Source organism: Gallinula chloropus, assembly GCF_964237585.1.
Source record: "Gallinula chloropus genome assembly, chromosome: 1".
Lineage (NCBI taxonomy): Eukaryota > Metazoa > Chordata > Aves > Gruiformes > Rallidae > Gallinula > Gallinula chloropus.
This window is the reverse complement of record NC_140085.1, coordinates 145488459-145507574: the sequence shown is the minus strand read 5'-3', so window position 1 is coordinate 145507574 and position 19116 is coordinate 145488459.

Genomic DNA, 19116 nt, shown 5'->3' with positions numbered 1-19116 from the left:
ATATTTTCTTGGAGGTCCCAGTCACTAGTCCCTTAAACAAATTAAAATTTGCTTTCATAAGGTTTGAAGTCTTGACTATACTTTTTGCTTGGCCTATTAGGCTGGGAGAGTTAGGATTGTTCAGCCTGGAGAAGAGAAGGCTCCAGGGCGATCTTATAGTGCCCTTCCAGTACCTAAAGGAGACCTACAGGAAATCTGGGGAGGGGCTGCTTGTAAAGGCATGTAACAGTAGAATGAGGGGCAATGTTTTTAAACTAGAGCAGAGTAGGTTTAGATTAGACAATAGGAAGAAGTTCTTCTCTATAAGGTTGGTGAGACACTGGAACAGGTTGCCCAGTGAGGTGATGGAGGCCCCATCCCTGGCGACATTCAAATACGGCTTGATGAAGCTCTGAGCAACCTGACAAACTTACTGCAGGGAGGGTTGGACTAGATGGCCTTTAAAAGTCCCTTACAGCCTAACACATTCTATGATTCTATGAAGATCATGAATTCCATCAGGCATGATCACTGCAGCCCAGGCTTCCTCTGAGTTGGTGAGCAAAATGTTCAATTACACATCTCCTCTGGTTGGGCTTTCTGTCACTAAGGTTGCGAAGATATCCTCAAGGCACTCTAAGAATCTCCTAGACTGCCTTCAGCTTGCTGTGGCACTTTTGCAGCAGACGTCAAATATTGCACCCAGTGCAAAATCATGGTGTTAAATTCTGTAGCATATCACTTAAGAGTTAAAGAAGATTTTTTTTCACACTGTTCTCGCCTAAATGTGAAAATATGAGCACCTCTTTCTTAACCATATATTCTCAGCTGTTCCAGTTCAGTATCTGATATTCAAATTGTAGTTACACTAATTGTATTTAAACAAGATGGCAGAGATCAGGAGAAATACATTCAAAAGGTGTTCGTCTGCCTTTGTAAAAACAATCAAAAATAATTACTTGTACAGTCAACAACCCTTCCAGAACTGAGGAAATATATCATCTTTCAGTGACCTTGGCAATATTCACCATGAGTCCAGAAAGTCTTAATATGTCTGTGACAACATCAGCTCCAGTGTGAATTAGGTTATTAGCCTCCTTAATTTGTATCATTACCAACTGTTTACAAAGCCTGTGTCTTTTAAGACGGTTGATTAAAAATATTTTAAACAAACATTTTTCAGCTGAATCACAACAAACCCAACTGCTGTTCTCTTATCTTACATTTTGTTGCAGAAATTCATCACTTTGATGAATTATATCTGAATTGCAGTACTGAATTACTCTGCCTGAATTAGGCTTCACCTTCAGCATCCTTTTCTACAGGTCCATCAACATCACTGCGTTGGAAAGTATACATACAACACATTTATGTCTGTGTGCATGCCATGACTCCAGAAACATGAACATCAGCTCTTTACATGGACAGGCCTGTCCATGGGTAAGCCCTTTCCTTTGGATTCAGAATAATGCAAAACAAGAGGCACCGAGTGCTGAGATGTCTGACTCACTGAAATATAAATATCTGTGCTGGAAACAAGCTCACAGTAAAATAACATAATCATTAGCTTATTAAAGGTTACCCAAAATGTTGTCAAGGAATGTTCTTGTTCCTAAAGGAAATGCAGTGTTTGCATGTATATCCCTTGTCAAAAATGTATAGTCTCTTGAGAGAGAGAAAGCAGTTTCTGAATGAGTAATAATGACTCAAAAATAAACTTTTTCTGGGTCTTTAAGCATTTAAGTTACTAACTATCAGTATCCAGTGTAAAACCTACCACTTTGGAAGTCAGCTTAAGAAGAAGCTTCTGATGTGGCCATGTAATTTTGGGGTTTGGGTATTTTTCCTCTTAAAATGTTCCTCCTTATGGATTATGAAGGAAAAGCATTGCCTTCTAATAAGTGCTGCAGAGGTTAATAATATATTCAGCTTGAATAAAACAAAAAGCGTGGTAACATTTGGCACATACAGGGATATAAGAGCACATTAAATGAATGCAAAGAACTGCCAGCTGAAAGGCAACAGTTGCATAATATTACCAGAGTAATGAGAAGTGTGCTACATATTAATAAATATGTGACCTTTTTATCTTGATTATTTTAAAATCGTGTTATTTTTAAAATGAATAAACAAATGCCTTGTTTATCCTTATATAAAACTATAGTTTTACTTGATGGACCATGTAGAATGATTCTTCATTGGTAAAGTGGAGTGCCACTGTACAGGTCATTGTAGCATTTACCACACCAATTGGTTCTCTCATTATTTTAGGAAACAACACATCAGGACAATAATCTTTTAAGCTAAAGCCTAAGCTGGAACAAGGGTATGCAAGTGTATTCATTTATACATAATGAAATTTTAAATTCCTAAAAGACAAATATAATTAAAATTAAAGAAGAAATGGAAGAGAAAAGAAAATCTGTACAAGTAAGATTGCATTTAAGATTGTTATATACTTTAATGAGACACAGTTTCTTATTTAAAGTTGTAAAGATTTGATTAATGTTTTATTAGCCCTATCATTAATAACCATAACTGCAACTTCAGAGGAGTCATATTAAAAAAAAAAACAGGCAGCATTTGAAATTGCAATATTAAAAAAAGTGGTCTACAACCTCCCCATTTCATTTCTCTTCTAATATTAATAATTTATTGGATGCTAAAGCCTCTGGGACAATTCAATACAAGTAATTTATATTACAAAATAAGTGCTGACGGTCAGTTAACCTAATATGGCCTAAATGACTCAGCTTATTACAAGATAATTTATCAGCTTTCCAGCAAGATCTGAATTTCCCCAGGAACCCACAGCTCAAATGCTTGAGTCTTGACGTGTCTTGCAGAGATAAGACCCTGAGCTTCCTGGGAGTCCCCTGCAGAAAGTGCGGCTGTTGCGGGCCAGCTGCACTGGGCAGGGCACAGAGGATGCTGTCGAGGGACTCGGGACTCACACACACCCCAGAGGCACAGGGCAGGCAGTGTTGCTGCAGGCAGGGAGAGCTGACCACCAAGGGCATTGGGCACAGCAACCTGATGAGTCACATGGAGAGCTTTCCTGGTAAATCTGGCAAATTCTGCATATCGAGGACACTGCAGAAACCCTTAGCTGAATTCTAGCCAAAAGCAGATCTGTGGAAAAAGACCTGGTGGACAACAGGTTAGTCATGACCAACAATGTGCCCTCATGGCCAAGAAAGACAATGGCATCTTGGGGTATATCAAGAAAAGTGTGGTTAGCAGGTTAAGGGAGGTTCTCTTCCCCCTCTACTCTACACTGGTATGGCCACATGTGGAATATTGTGTGCAGTTCGGGGCTCCCCAGATCAAGGACAGGGAGCTACTGGGGGAGGCGGGGGGTGAGTACAAAAAAGGGCTACAAAGATGATGAAGGGACCAGAACATCTCTCTTAGGAAGAGAGGCTGAGGTACTTGGGACTTTTCAGCCTAGAGAAAACTGATGGGGGATCTTATCAATTCAAAACCCGCATGGATGCTGTCCTGTGCAGCCTGCTGTAGGTGATCCTGCTCTGGCAGGGGGGTTGGACTAGATGATCTCCAGAGGTCCCTTCCAACCCCTATTATATCACCCTGTGATTCACCAATAACAAGTCTTAGGTTTCCTCACCCCCAGCCTCTCGTTTGCCAAACCAAGAGACAAAACCATCTCCCTCCCACCACACATTTCTCTTGCAATAACTTCCTTGTAAAGGGTCAGAGTTGCCAGGTTTTGTAAAGGTTATAGCTTATACAGCCACAATGGCAAATACAACAGGCGTTGTATCATTAGTCTTTCCAGAGTCTTAAAAAGCTATTACAGTGAGCCTAAACAAAATAATCTCTTTCCCCCACAGATGTATAAGCTTGGTTACTTCAATAAGAGAGGGGGGAAATGGCCTCCCTTTCCTTATACCAATCATTTGGCAAGATGAGGGGTTTTTTTCCTGCATGCCAGCAATCAGATACCTCAACTCAAAGTAAAACCATGATTGAAGAATGCAGATCTCAGGAAACATCATGCTGTGATAAAGCAGAAGGCGTATGACATGTGCAACAGTGAGGGATAAACAGCCCATGTGTAAATCATACTGATAATCGTCTTCCTTTCCCTACTATTTCTTGTTATTTCTATTGCTACAGCTACATCTATTTGTATTCCAGTAGCTCCTACTGGCTCCAGCCACAGTTGAGCCTCCATTGTAATGCTGCAGATCCAGTTTCTGTCCTGTAACACTTTCTATATAGAGAAGATAAGCAAAGCATGTGATAAATGTCCTATTCTTGTTCCTGGCCCATAAAAGGGTAGCCAAGGCTCTAAAAAGTCGAGTGACTTGCTGAAGTGCACAAAGGAAGTCTGTGGTAGAGACAGCAAGTCACTGCAGCTGTCTCGCGTTGCACTTCTGTGGTCTGAAATTTGGGATTGCTCTTGCCTGGTTTTGGCACCTTTACAATCCATTCTCGAGGACAAAAACAGCTTATAGGAGATCTAAGTATCATGCAGAGAATTGATATGGTGTAAAGCCTGAGTATGATGTAAAAAATTGCACGTTTCTTTTTAAAGATCCAATAAAAAAGCCATCAGGGTTTAGAATCAAGTTATGTTTCTGGTAGCTTAGTAGTCACCACAGATTCTTGAAATTAGTGAAGAAGTAGAAAATAAAATATTAAAAATCTGCAGCAGTCTGAGGTAGGTATTTTAAACAATTCAGAACAGTTTGTGGATTATTGTGCTGATTTATTCTCTATTGGTAGTGGCATAAACATCAAACCTCCTTATTTCACTGCTAACAAAACTAGCAAAACTTACATACAAGATGTGTGTTGCACAAGGACAGACTTGACTGAGCTATTATCAGAAAGGACACCTTTCCTGACTGAAACAATCTCCTGGTTAATCTACCCTCATAAATCAAAGCATATTACTTTTTCTTGGTCTTCACAAGAGGTCATCTTCAAGTAACTGTGGCACTACATCATGTGGTGGACTCTTTGGTTTTCTTTTGAACAAGCAGACACATGTTAACATTTATCTTTTGTTTATATCTTGAGCTTAGTTTCTGTATTTGAGTTCATTCTCCTCGGGATGTATTCAAATGATAGACAATGCATCATTCTTACACTGATCCATTCAGTACTATTGTATTAAGAAAGCATTGTGTACTCTGAATAGGTTAATTGGTTGGTAGCTTAATCTAAGTGGGAAACTGTTGAAGACAATAAGTATTTTTTTTTAACCAGTGGCATTATACACTGAACTATTTCATTCATTTGTGTATGCATTTCTCTTTCTCTTTTTCATTTCAGAATGCTATTGTATTTTGCTTTTATTTGCATGGGCTTCTGTAAGAATGTTGCTATTAACTTATTAGGCTGGAAATAGGTCGAACTGCTTGCTAAATGCTGCCTGTTTTCTTTCCACTGAATTCTCTGCATGCAATTTAGAATTCTGTTTCTAATAAGATTATCAAGGAAATAATGAAAACCGGTAGGATTGTTCTGCTAGCAAGTTTCCTTGGTGATTAATGAACTAAATAATAATGTTTCTCTCTATGGTCAAATTCTGCCTCCAGCTGCACCAGTGAGAAGCCATAAGTAACTCTCTTGATGCCAATCGAGCTACTCTGGATTCACTATGGTAGATTTCATTACTGTGGTATAAATGATCAGAGAATTTGACTTCACATGTATCAATAGTTTGAGACTTGTTCATGGTTTGGGGGTCCTTCTTTGACAAAATACCGTACAGCCTTAAAAATTATACAGCCGAGAACCTTCCTAACAGGAGCAAGGAAATCTCACTTTAACCATAAAGCACAAAAAGAGAAGAGCAAGCCAAGAGGGACTGGCTACAGAGCAGGCTTACACATGTGAGGAATGATGAGTGAAGACGGTTTCAATTTGCCATCCTCACTGTGGATGCAGGGTTCCTTTCAGACCAACGTGTTCATGGACTGAGTAATGTTTTCCAACCTGAAACTTTACAGCTTATACAGGGGCTGGATGGAGTATCTACTGGGCAAGGTGGGGGAGAAAAGTGGAGCCTGTACACCATTCCTCTGTAGGAGTCAGTAAAACAGAGTATTTATTTTTTTGTTGCTGGTTACAAAGAGCAGATCAAGAACAAGTTCTGAGTGGCACATACTTCAATATAGTAACTCTTCCCTACATAGATCTAACAACTAAGTTTAGATAATCACATGTCATCTGCCTGAAGCTCCATTTTCAGATTATAGATAAGGTAAACCTGCATAAGATCCCCCTCGTTCTCCCAAAAAAAAAGCTAAATAAGGAATAAGCCATGGTCCATTTTTCCATTCCTTAGGGCTTGTCAGCTTGGATAGTGAGTTTGTGCTAAGGGGGTGGGTAAGAAAACAGATATCTTCTGGTACCTCAGAAACCAGATTGAAATCAAGTAAACAGACTGAAGTGCTATAGAAAGAATGGTCCTCAAAGACCCCAAAAGCCCCCTGTGATATTCTTCAGCCTTATTACATATTGAAGACAACCATTTCAAAGATATTTCCACATCATTTTTTTAGAGGTAGATAGAAGCAAATAAAAAACATCAGTCAAACTCAACAGTGTCTTTAACCTCCTTCGTTCTTTCCATTGCAATTTTGATTTAGAAATCTAGAGGGTTTGTGGTGAAGTGTGTGTGCTTCTTTCTTTCTTTCCTAAAGACAAAGAGGGTAGAAACTATGTCTTCTCTCTATCTCTAGCATAGTTTTGGACAACAATCATGGAAGATAAAATTGTAAAACTCTTTCTACAAGGTGATGGATTTTTTTTTCTACACCTTTCTTTTGTTACCATGCGTGGAGACTGAGGATTGACGGTGTGCTTTTCTTTCTCTTATGCACACACTCTCAGTCAAGGACTTGATTAGCACATTTTTGCCAATAAAATGGGCTGTAATTAGCTTTTAATAATCTGTGTGTTTTTGCTATATCAGCATGCGATTTAGACACTTGAGGTATTTTAAAAGCTGTATTCAGGAGCTCAGTACCACCTATTACATTTGGGGCAAATAAAGCTTTTAGAATAATGTTTGGAAAAGCAGCACCCTGTAAATATAAGGTGGTGTTGCACCATATGGAGACTGGCTCTATGACATATGGTTTGAATTAACAAGTTTAAAACTGTTAGGATCAGTTTTTCTTTCACTGAAGGCAAAAAAGGAAAAAAAAACCCACCAGATACGTACAGTTAAGTAAGCTTCAGTAGCGGATACAGACCCAGCTTGTGCCAACATGTGCTAATTCAGTTAAAATACTACTTAGATTATACTAGTTGATTTGGGGTTTTTTTGGTGTTTTTTTATTTTAAGCAAACGGTATTGCCAGCTGCAAACGTGTTTTATTAGTGTTAGTACAACGACCATCATCACCACCACCATCGTTATGATCGTGGCCCTCATTAAAATAAATGATTGGTCCTGGTTTTGTATTAAAGCTATTTGAAAAGACAAGGCTGAATGACAGATGAAAACAAAGGATGGAAGCGGGTCTTCTGATCTCACCTAATTGAATCTTTGTTGGCTGAATTGATCTGAAAAAAGTTCAAAGATCTGGGATCCATATTACACAAACATTGTTTCATTTAATCAAAACACTCTTTGAAGTGCCATGCTTGCAGACCACCTGTAGCTTTGAAATCTGAAGTCATAGAAAAGCTTCCCTCATAGTCCACAGTTATGATATGCCAGAGAAAAATAAAAACAATAAAGGGGGAGGTCCATGAAAATCTAATTTGTACCAAGATCTCTCTTAAGCACCTTTTTACCCATGTCTATGCTAAGTCACCTTGAGCAGCAGGCAAAGCACTCAGCATAAGGGAGTGCTGTTTTTTCATGTGCTTTCTGTCTTTTTTTCACAACTTTAATTGTTCTTGCAAAGACAGCTTCAAAGACAAAAGAGCCGTGAGGTTATCCTTGGACTCAAATGCAGCAATATTGTGAGAACTTCCTTTCTCAGGACTCATCTTGCATCTGAGAAAGTTCAGCTCTGCACTGAAACAAGAAACAACCATGGCATATATTAAAATAGTGGCCACAGAAGAAGGAAAAGAAAAAGAATTGAAATGAAACATTCAGGGCCAGAATTGCCTCTGGGCATCCAGATTACGGGCACAAAAGAGCTACAACATAATGTTGCTGGATGCTGTCTCATTAGCTTCAAAAAGGTAGAGTTTCAGACCTCCATGCTCAATATGTTAGACTGGATGAGCATTCTCCAATCTTATTTTCCTAGGTGTTTCTATCTGGAAAATGAAGTTGGGACATGACTGGAATTCTCTGCTTTTCAGCAGTCAGCAGGCATTGCATCTTCCCTTTGGACTCATAACCATCCAGTTCAATTTAAAGAAGCTCAGAAGTTGCTAAGGACTGGTGAAAAACAGCACAAGATCACTGAATTACAAGTGGTGCATTTATAGCCTGCTATCTATTACTCAACCTGTGTTGGAAAAAGCTGAGAACCTGGGCCAATTTTTCTTCTCAATGATTCAAATCTCAGAGAGGAAAAAAAGTAAACACATTGAAAATGGTGTTAGAAGACATTTCAGCTACAGTTTACACCTAATTTGATGGTATTGGAACTATGGGAATAAAACCCACTATCTCTACCTGGAAATTGATAATCTATTCCTGTATTTATCAGATAAATCCCAATATCTTCCAGAAGTTCTCAATTCCACATATCCATTTTCAAAATATCACGTTCCAGTTAGGAAAAACGGGAGGGGAAACTTTTAAATCTGGTTATTTAGCTATGTGCTGCCATCAAAATTCATCCTCTTCTGGTTCAGAATATCCTACCCTATGCTACCCCTAGGCTGCACCCTAACATTGTAGTGATGTTCTCACCTTCTTAGTAAAAAAGGGGACAAACCCCAAACACATTGATCTACCTGTGGGATTCACAGCACATGAATTACCAGGGTGCTCAGAGCAAAGAAAGATCTGTGCTCTTCCTTACCATGTGAACTGTAAACATAAATGGTCAGGGGTTTTTTTTCGGGGAGGGGGTGTAACCTATGCCTCTCTACATATATAGCTTCTCAAAACAGTGTGCCAAAGGCAGAGCTCATGTTTTAGAGTAAAATGATCAAATAATAATAATTCTATTAATAGAAGAGGATACAAACATGCTTTGGGTGCCACTTTAGTGATAATGCATGAAACAAGTCTGCATGAATGCAAAGTGTTGAGAAACACCAGGGACCAATCCATACCTGTGCCAACCAGAATCTGAACGGCATGTGGTCTACTGATTGTCTATTGCAACACAGTTAGCAACTTTCAAATAAACTGTTGATATTTTATTTCATTCTACAAAACACAGTAGTCTAGCAAAAAAAGAGACCAAGGTCTATGAAGTAGAATATGTGCATGTGCTATCAGGCAATTACACACAAATTGTATAAAGGCAATGTAAAACAATAGAAACGAAAAATATTACTTATTATTTCTGTGGTGAGTTGACCCTGACTCAAGGCCAGGTGCCCACCAGGTGCTCCTCAGCTGGACAGGGGAGAGAAAATATAATGAAAGACTCCTGGATCAAGATAAGGACAGGGATATATCACTCATCAGTTACCATTATGGGGAAAATTTATCATCAACCAAATCAGAGTAGTATTATAAGAAATCAAACAAAATCTTAAAAACATGTCCCAGGCACAATTTTACTCACAATTTCTCGCCCTCCTCCCCTCCCAATAACACAGGGGGACAGGGAATGGGAGCTTGGTTCATTTCATCACACATCATCTCTGCTACTCCTTCCTCCTCAGGATGAGGGTGTTGTCACACTCTTCCTCTGCTGCAGCATGGGATTCCTCTTACAAGAGACACTCCGACACCACCTTCTCCAACATGAGTCCTTCCCATGGGATGCAGATCCTCATGAACTGCTCCAGCATGGGCCCTTTGTATGGGGTGTAGGCCTTCAGGAACACACTGCTTCAGCCCGGTCCCCCACAAGTCCAGCCAGAAAACCTGCTCTGGCTTGGGCTCCTGTCTCCACAGGCTGCTGGTCCTGCCAGGAACTTGCTCCAGCATGGGCTTCCCATCAAGTGACAATGGCCTTCAAGTGTGTCACCCACTCCAGTGTGTGGTCTTCCACAGGATGCAGGTGCAATCTCTGCTCCCCATCATCTTCCATGAGCTGCAAGGGGACAGCCTGCTGTACCATGGTCTTCTCCACAGGCTGCAGGGCAATGTCTTCTCCCTCCTTCCCTCCTTCTTCACTGACCTGGGTGCCTGCAGTGTTTTTTCTCTCATATCTTCGTACTCCTTTTTCTGACTGCAATTGCTTTTGGTGTTGCACAGGGGTTTTTCCTCCTTCTTAAATATGTTATTGCAGAGGTGCAACCACCATTGCTTATGGAGTCAGACTTGGACAGCGTGGGTCTGTTTTGTAGCCAGCTGGCATTGGCTCTGTGGGACATGGAGGAAACTTCTGGCAACTTCCTACAGCAGCCAATGCTGAAGCCTCCCCCTCGATCCCCTCTCCCCCCCTAACTTTGACATGCAAACCAAATAAAAGTTCATAACATCTTTCAGATTTTTGCATGTCATAGTCGTCTTCTAATTCTACTAAGCACTAAGCCTAGTGTTTAAAACAAAGCAAGCATAACAGTTTTATAGGAAAACAGATATTGGAATCCTACAATATGGTGACTCATGCATCCAAGCACTCGCCCTGTGCACCTACCTAAGTTACATGTGTGAAAATTGCCGCGTTTGCCATTTCAGAAGAACTGCGTCCCTTAATCTATTGTCCTGGGATGTACACAAGATATGTCTGCAAGTGGCTGTTATGTATTCGTGTCCTGCATGTCACAGTCAACATGTATTTTGAAGCTGTCATGAAATGCTAAAATGTTCATGTACAACAGATTTATTAAAGATAATAGCTACCTCTATGCGAGTCCCTCTGTATAAAGGTCTAGATAGACAGATAGATGGATAATTTGGGCAAATTAAATCCTCTTTACTTGCTGATAACACATCTGCCAGCACGTGTGCTGTGTGACAGACATTTGCCCTTCTCTGCATCAATACCTGATAGTTAGGCAGAAAAGAGGCAACATCATATTAGCATATCTATTTCCCTCTCTTTCCTCTACAGGTGCTAAATAATTAGTACTGGTTGAATTATTCATTGCAAATAATATTCATTGTGAATTTAGCCGGGGTTGGGTTTTTTCTTTTAATTTTGCTTACAAATCATTCAAGAGGCAATCCTGAATTCTGCAAATATATTCACTACTCATAAGTATTCAGCAAATACTTGGACAAAGCTCTTTTGACCTTGCTTAGTTTTGGCTGGAATAGAGTTAATTTTTCTAGTAGCCAATACAGCACTGTGTTTGGGATTTAGGATGAGAACACTGTTGATAACACACTGATGGGTAGTTGTTGTTTCTACATCAAGTCAAGAGTTTTAGAGCTTCCCATGCCTGGCCAGCTGCAAAAGTTGCTGGGAGAGCGCAGCCAGGACAGCTGGGCCAGGCTGGCCAGAGGGATATTCCCTAACATACAGCATCATGCTCCAGATGTAACTGGGAAAGATGCAGGGAGGTGGGTTCACTCCTCAGAAACACACTGGGCATCGGGTTTATTTTTTTCTCCTCCATGGGTGGTGATCAATGGCATTTGTGCATCTCTTGTCTTATATTTATAACTATTATTGTTAATATCATCATCAACATGATCATCATCTTCTTCCTTTGATATCCTATTAAACTGCCTTTATCTCACCCACGAGGGTGTTTTCCATTCTCCTCCCGATCCCCTTGGAGGAAGAGGGGTGAGTGAGCTTCTGCTTGGTGCTTAGCTGCTAGCTGGGGTTAAGTCACAACAGACCTGGAGAAGCACTGGTTCCTCAGTTTCCTCAGACAGTTACAACGTATAGCTGTCCATCAAAAGCAGATGCCATGCTTTTTTTCCTGGGGTTTTTTTGGTATATAAATTAAAAAAACAAACCAAAGCAACAAAAAACAAGTGAAAAGTGCTAGCTAGCAAATAATCCACACCTGGAGTAAGTTTTCTGGCTCATAACCATTTATGAGGCTGTTGAGCTTAGCGAATAGAAATTACAGTGAAACAAGAAACTTGTGAATATGCTGGTGAATTTATTCTTCATTTTGCACCACCATTATCTAATAGTTTAAGTCTACCCAATAATTATTTGGAGAATAGGAGTTATGGTATGGCAGTCTCTGTATCTGTAGTTATTGTGTTCCACTCTAGAATGCAGCTGCATTAGAAGCTGTAAATACAATGATAACCTAACAGAATAGCATAGGCAAAGCTTCATAGTGGACCTGAATACAACTAACTGTGATGAGCACAGCTCCTTACAAACACCCATTCTTTCCAGCATTCCTGACCGGAGTTTCCTATTTGACTTCAAAGTTCAGAATTGGAGGTTTCTTCATCAGCAGTGTTAGGTTTGCCACCAGTGTATGCATATACAGATATATGTGACGCCTGTGTTTTAAGCTAGACAGAAATCTGAGAAAACGTGAGCTGAGAGAAACTTTAGGAAAATAAAATGTGATTATAAGACAACTTTAGAATAGAGGTTACTAAGAGCCTTCTTACAAGTGAGGCATTCCTAAAGCCTGTCTTATAAAAGAAGTTGTTCTTCAATCCAGAGTTCCTAAGCAGATAGAGGTCAAGGGCTGTATACGAAGGAAAACCATGCCAAATTTCTCCTAATCACAAAAAATAGAAATGGATCTTAAAATATCTGCCAGTCACTCAGCACTATATTCATTCAGCACAGGAGGACAAATTATAACGAATCTTATTGCACTCCAGCTCCTTCTGTCCTCATGCATTTTTTTTAAGGCTTCATACTCTCCCTTACATATGAAAAGAGGAAAATTCTGCTGATTTTTTATCAGTATGGATGAGGAGAAATTCTGCTCAGTTATGGACATCCTGCGGGTTAACCCCCGCCGAGTCTATTTGCTGAGTCTTGAGAAGGTTACTGGAGCAGAAATATCACCTACCCTTCCATACAGAGTGACTACATGGCTTGAAAAAGTTAACATTTCAAGATTACACAATATTGAGTTCTGTGTGTGCAGCCTTCCAACTATGTAAATTCCTTGCATTTTATAAAACGGAATGTAATCAGGTGGTCTAATGTCAGCCAGCATCCAAAGGTAATTGCTTTTCTGGAAGAAAAAAATAATAATTTTGCAATATTCAGCACAACGTCCTTTATCATTTTCAGCTAGACCAGTTTTATTTTGAGGCCCTGTGTATTTTAATCTGTATTAGAAACAATGTTAAATCATTTTTTCTTGGAAGTAATGTTAGCTTTTAGTGAGGGCTTTTTGGTCTTTCTGTTGATGAAGAATCGTAGGGCAATAGACAGACCACGGATTCTTTGAGCCCACAGACATTACTGTTTACCATATTGAGATATATGCTATTACCCTGAAACAAACACATGGAATTAGCCCCACAGCTCTTTCAAGATGCAGAGAACATTGATATAAAGATCCCCATGGGTGACTGAATGGGTTCCAATAAACAAAAGTGTCCAAATATCAAAATACAAATGTGACACTTCAGTCAACTCCTTCAAGACAAAGCCAAGTTCACTATGACAAGACCTGCTGATTCACATAATTTCACTGACTAGGACACCACAGAGAATACAACTGGTCTGAAGGCAGCGCTTGGAAATTCTCCCTGTGACACTACTTTACACGGGGTGAGGGGGAAGGTAATTTATTCATATCCAGATTTTTTTTGTGGCCACCCATTTGTCCCAGACAGCACAAATCCTTCACTGCCACTTGAGCTTCCAGCTACTTGTTGGTATTGTGTTGAAGATGGCGTGATGCTTTATGCATGTACAAATGAGCTTTCATTAATGCTCATTTTTTTAGTGAGATATGGGAATAGTCAGGCTGCAGCACTGCACGGTATTTAATGTGATCTGACTTTGTCTATTGCCAGAATGGTCTCTCCTGTTCTTCTAATCAACTTCTCTTTGGGCCAGGCATCTCCTCTATTTTCTGTACGGCGATGGTGAAAACGGGCTGGATCAGACAGCCTTTTTTTGGAGCTGGTTTTCTACAGAATCAATGAATAAGAATCTATCCAAGAAACACTGTGAAGACTGGGGCTACCACTTTCAGCAGCATCTGCACTGCCTAAGAAAGAATGTGAAACTGCACCTTTGGGTTTTGGTTGCTCACATCAAGAGAAATATCTTTATTCATCTCAGAGACTCATTTCCAAGGGCTCAGATTTCATAACTTGCAGGTCCCTCCTAATGTAGGGATATAATTGTGCTTAGCATGACTGTTTGGAACAGAAATGAAGGAACCAGGCATAGGTAACTGCAGGCCTGGTGGGGCCTTCAGACAGGAGTTGGTGAAAGTGGGTTTAGACCAGAAGCATGCACTGGCAGCTGCATGACATTGGTTTATCAAGTTCTCACTTTGTGACACTTCCACCAGCTGACATACTGTGTGCTGTCAGGCCTAAAGAGCTGAAACCAAATCCTGTGCCTCTATTTCAAGCTATCTTAATGGTGTTTCTCCCAAAATAAGGAGCAGCAACGCTGCCTCCAGCTGTGCTTAAACTGTGTTAAGCTTAAGTTTAAGGACTGTCCAGCTCATAATTGGAGCTCATTCCTATTTATTCAGCATAGCTCTTTCTTTACAGTTCTTTGATCTCACCAGGTCCCATCAAATGTTCAACCTCAGATGGCACATTTTGCCACTACTCTCAGAAACATAGAATAACTTATTTAAAAAACAACACAAAACAAACCCCACTCCCCACACACCCTCTCTTCCCTCCCCCTCCCCCCCCCCCAAAAAAAAAAAAAAAAAAAAACCAAAACCAACCTACAAAAATTTCTGGCTTAAATGATTGGTTTGCTTTTGAGTAGTTAATTATTGGGAAGTTCAAGACAAGACGTACATTTATCTTGAGAGACAGGCTCAGCAATATTATATCTTCTGGACTAGGCAATACACTGTTGCACTCAGTGCAGTCCTGTGCGAGATGACTTGAAGGCTGATACTCCTGCAGTGGTAACATTTATACTCGCCAGAGCTCTGAGTTTAACTTAGCCCAAGCCATGCCATCTGCAAAGTAGAGACAAAATTCTATGGCACAACAGAGCAATTTACCCTCCCTATACATTTTGTGTATTTCTAATCTTGCATATGTATTTTAAGTGCTTTTCCTTTTCCTTCTGAAACTGGCAATAGTAAAATATACTCTTCATGTGAGGGATTTCATATTGTGTATTTCTCTGTGTCCCTAGGCACTTTATCAAGTTATTTTCTTTTTCCATATTGTCCTAATGAGCAAACCCTTGTCCTTTATAAGCAAAATAAAAGGAAAAAAACTGTTTGCTTCCACCATTAGCTTGTGAATATTTCACCATGTGAAATAACAATTGTATACCAAGCCTGGTAGGCTTAATCTAAAGTGCTTTTTATCAGTATGCCTGATGTTGTTGCTATCCTGAAATGCAGGCATCCTAGCAACTCTTAGGATTGCTGTACTTGCTTCGGAGTTATCATTTGCAAATACATGTATAGATTGCCTGCACTATATTAACAAGTAGCCAGTTGACGGTAATGAAAGATTATCTAAATGCATGAAGGCTTTAACTCTATACGAGTTAGAATGAGGTGCCTTGCTTTTGTCCATGTCAACTTCAGATCTTTTGGCAAAAGCAAGTAAGAACCAGATGGGAATTTCTGGGATCATGACCAGAGTGTGGGAGATTAGTATTGATCTTTTTTTTTTCATATAGGTGATTTCATTACAGATGTTTTCTCCTCATGTTGACAAATCCAGACTGATTTGTAACCTAGTTGAACATGCAGCTTCCATAATTTCTTGACAATGAAGAAAACCAATGGACAAAGTTCTTCCCATGTACCAGTCCTGAGCAGATAGCCAATTATTTACATGGAAGAGCTTTTAGTTGCTTCAAGTGTGACATAGAATGTGAATATAATTTGCCTTTTGCTTTAATAATATGTTTATATAATATAGTTAGTTAATTACTTCATGGTTGAATTACTGCTCAGTTGTCCACTATGCTTTTTGTTAATTTTTTTTCTATCCCTTACACTATTTCTACCTAGATGAAAAATTGCAAGGAAATATTCACCTAGCTCTTCTACAAAATAGCCAGATCCAGGCCAAAAGCTTTATATCATTACCAAAAACCTGCCAAAAATAGATCCAGCTATTCAGAGATCTTAAAAGGCAGCTTATCCTATTTGGACTCAGTTCACTGAAATAATGAAATTCATATGTAAATTGTGAGACTGGCACATCTCTTAAAACTTCCCAAATGTCTAAAGTACTCCATCACTGCATACCTGAAAAACAGTTAAAAACAATAATTAATTGAAGCAAGAACTAATGGATATTTTATTTGGGGAGGCACAGATATCATAGGCCTCCTATGACAGGAAATAACTGTTTACAAAGGTTTACAAAAATTTCTACAGAAGTGATCTCAGCTTGAATTACTGTTCTACTCACCTGCATCATGTGAACCATCTCCAGGATCTTGGCTACTGCTCATGAAATACAAATATAGTGGATTTTTAAATATACAACATGGTCTACTTATTGATTTTTATTTGTGATTTCAAGTCCTTTAAAATAAATATGGGAACTATTTTTTTCAGTAGAAAGCAATGACTGAGTATTTTGTATTTTGCACAGAACTACTAGAGACTCCATACACAGACTGAAGCAGCACACAGTTGTACAATGAGCTTACCAGACTCATTGTACACATACAATGATACATGTGCTTTATTGCACAGTGAAAATATAGATGTGAAATCCACGCAGCAGTTCATCAGGTACTATTTCATGGTATGGATGATCATATGAACAGGTAAATTTAATAAATATCACAGGCACATAAAACCACAAATGCTAGATAAAAAAGCTGTGAATACCCATATTGTGAAAATGTCACTAACACACTGACTGCAAAAATGGTTAAATATCTGATTATATGAAAAAGAGAAAAGGAAGTAAAATTATGAAGTAAAAAAACCCAACAATCCCACCTGATTAATTTATAGAGAAGCTAGAAAACATCTCTTACAATAAGAAGCCTAGCAGCTTGACCTACTCAATTTATTAAAAAGGCAGATAAGAAAGGATTTGAACACTGTGTATAGAAAGGCAGAAACAATATTGGGATAGGCTTTTCCATCTAACTAATAGAGATATTAAAAGATATGTTAGTAGGAAGATGATATGAGCTTCAGTCTTGAATTCAGACTCAGTATCATAATGGAGAAGGTAATTCAACACCAGAATGGCTTGGTAGGTGTAAGCAGAGTCACCTTTGCCTGGAATCTCAGATGAGCTACTTCAAAACCCTGGTGTTGAGTGTTTCCACAAGAAAAGCTGCCTCAGCTTTTTGATGACATGGCTGTGTTTTTACCTTTGGTGCCTGACAACAGATACCTGTGAAACCCCTTCTTCATTCTCTTCCTTTACAGAAGATCAGGGAGCTTTGAACTGCCACCAGGATATTTTCAAATTTACACTGGGACATAAACTACAATGAAATCTCATGCTGGTAGGCACAAACTGTCATTTCCAAAAGCATGGAACAACTAAACAACTGATCAGATACATACCCATGCTTAGGTGATTGCTAGACTTTGTGTGAAGAAAAACTTTCTCTACAAATGTGCATTAGCTGAGTTGTTAGGGTGTTTTTTTGCTCTCTGTAGCACAGGAGATGGAATTCCGTGGTGATTGTCTTCAGAGGGCTATGATGGTTAGGATGCTAAATATTTGTGCCTATGTGTAAGCTAGTAGTTTCCACTCTAATAGAGAAGTAAGCCAGACAGTTCAAGAAGTCCACGATGTAGCCAAGCTGGTCCAGTGCAGGCAGATGCCTCCTTTACGGTGAACCAAATAGCTCCCTGGACACCTTCAACTCCTATGGACTAAACCCACACTGCTATGGAAACTTTTGCACTTGGCTCACACAGTGACAACAGCATTCAGTTCTCTAGAGGCTGGATATTGTTTGTCCTCACCTTTAGCAGAAATGCACAAGCATGAATTTAATCACCTGTCATGGCAGGGCTCTGGGCATTGGGAGCAGCCTGGTATCACCTGTTCTCTTCTGGACACACAGAATGATTCAGGATTTCTGTGAAATCCAAGCTGTTGGACTCAGTGAAGGGACAGCTACAACTCTGTGAAATTTAATGGTGTGTAATACATAAGAGATAAGGCTAAATGATCTCTTCAAGCTTTAAGTGTCATTATGGTTGTTCAACCCTGAAATGCAGGTTGGTGACACCTTCTTTTTGTCAGAGGGTATTGCTGCCTTGAAAAGGAAGTAGAATCAGAATTCAAAAGTGTTTCTTTTTCCATTTGGTTATTTAGAGATGCTGGCACTATGGTCCTGCTGAAGACGTGGCTAGACATGTTTCTCCTAGAAACAAAAAGCTCTTCTTTAGTGTAAGGATTTACACTACAGGATTTATTGTCTCTGAAGTTTAGAATCAGTTTATTCTTTAAACATAAAGAATATATGCAGCTAACATGTGCTCCTTGAAAATGTGAAATTAATTGTCAAAGAAAACCCCAGGGAGAACAAATGCTTCCAGAAGTACTTAATGACTCTTACTATCTATATAAATTTTTACGTGTTCAGAGACACAGCCCAAACACTCACAGTTAACTTTAATTATATTAACACTTGTCAAGTGGCACCATTTCAGGGTGCAAAAGCTCATACAACCTATTTTCCATGAAACTCTGAAGCGGGAGACTTGCAAAGCTGTAACAGAAGTGGGTTTTTTGGTTCCCCAGATAACAAAGCCATGATCCCGAAATCAGTGCATGAGTCAGCCCTCAACTCGAGTGTTTCTGTAGAGGCTTTTAGCTTGGTTGGAAACGCATCATCTTACACACATGGAGAGTCTGACCAAAGGCTTCTGAACGCTCCTACATGCACTCTTGTCTTGCCAGAATTGCAACCAGACACTTGGGAGTTTCCCACTAAATACTGTGCTTTTTTCATCTGACCTACCTGCTGGCTAAATACATAAATAGTTCAAAGACACATATTTCATCAGTGCTGA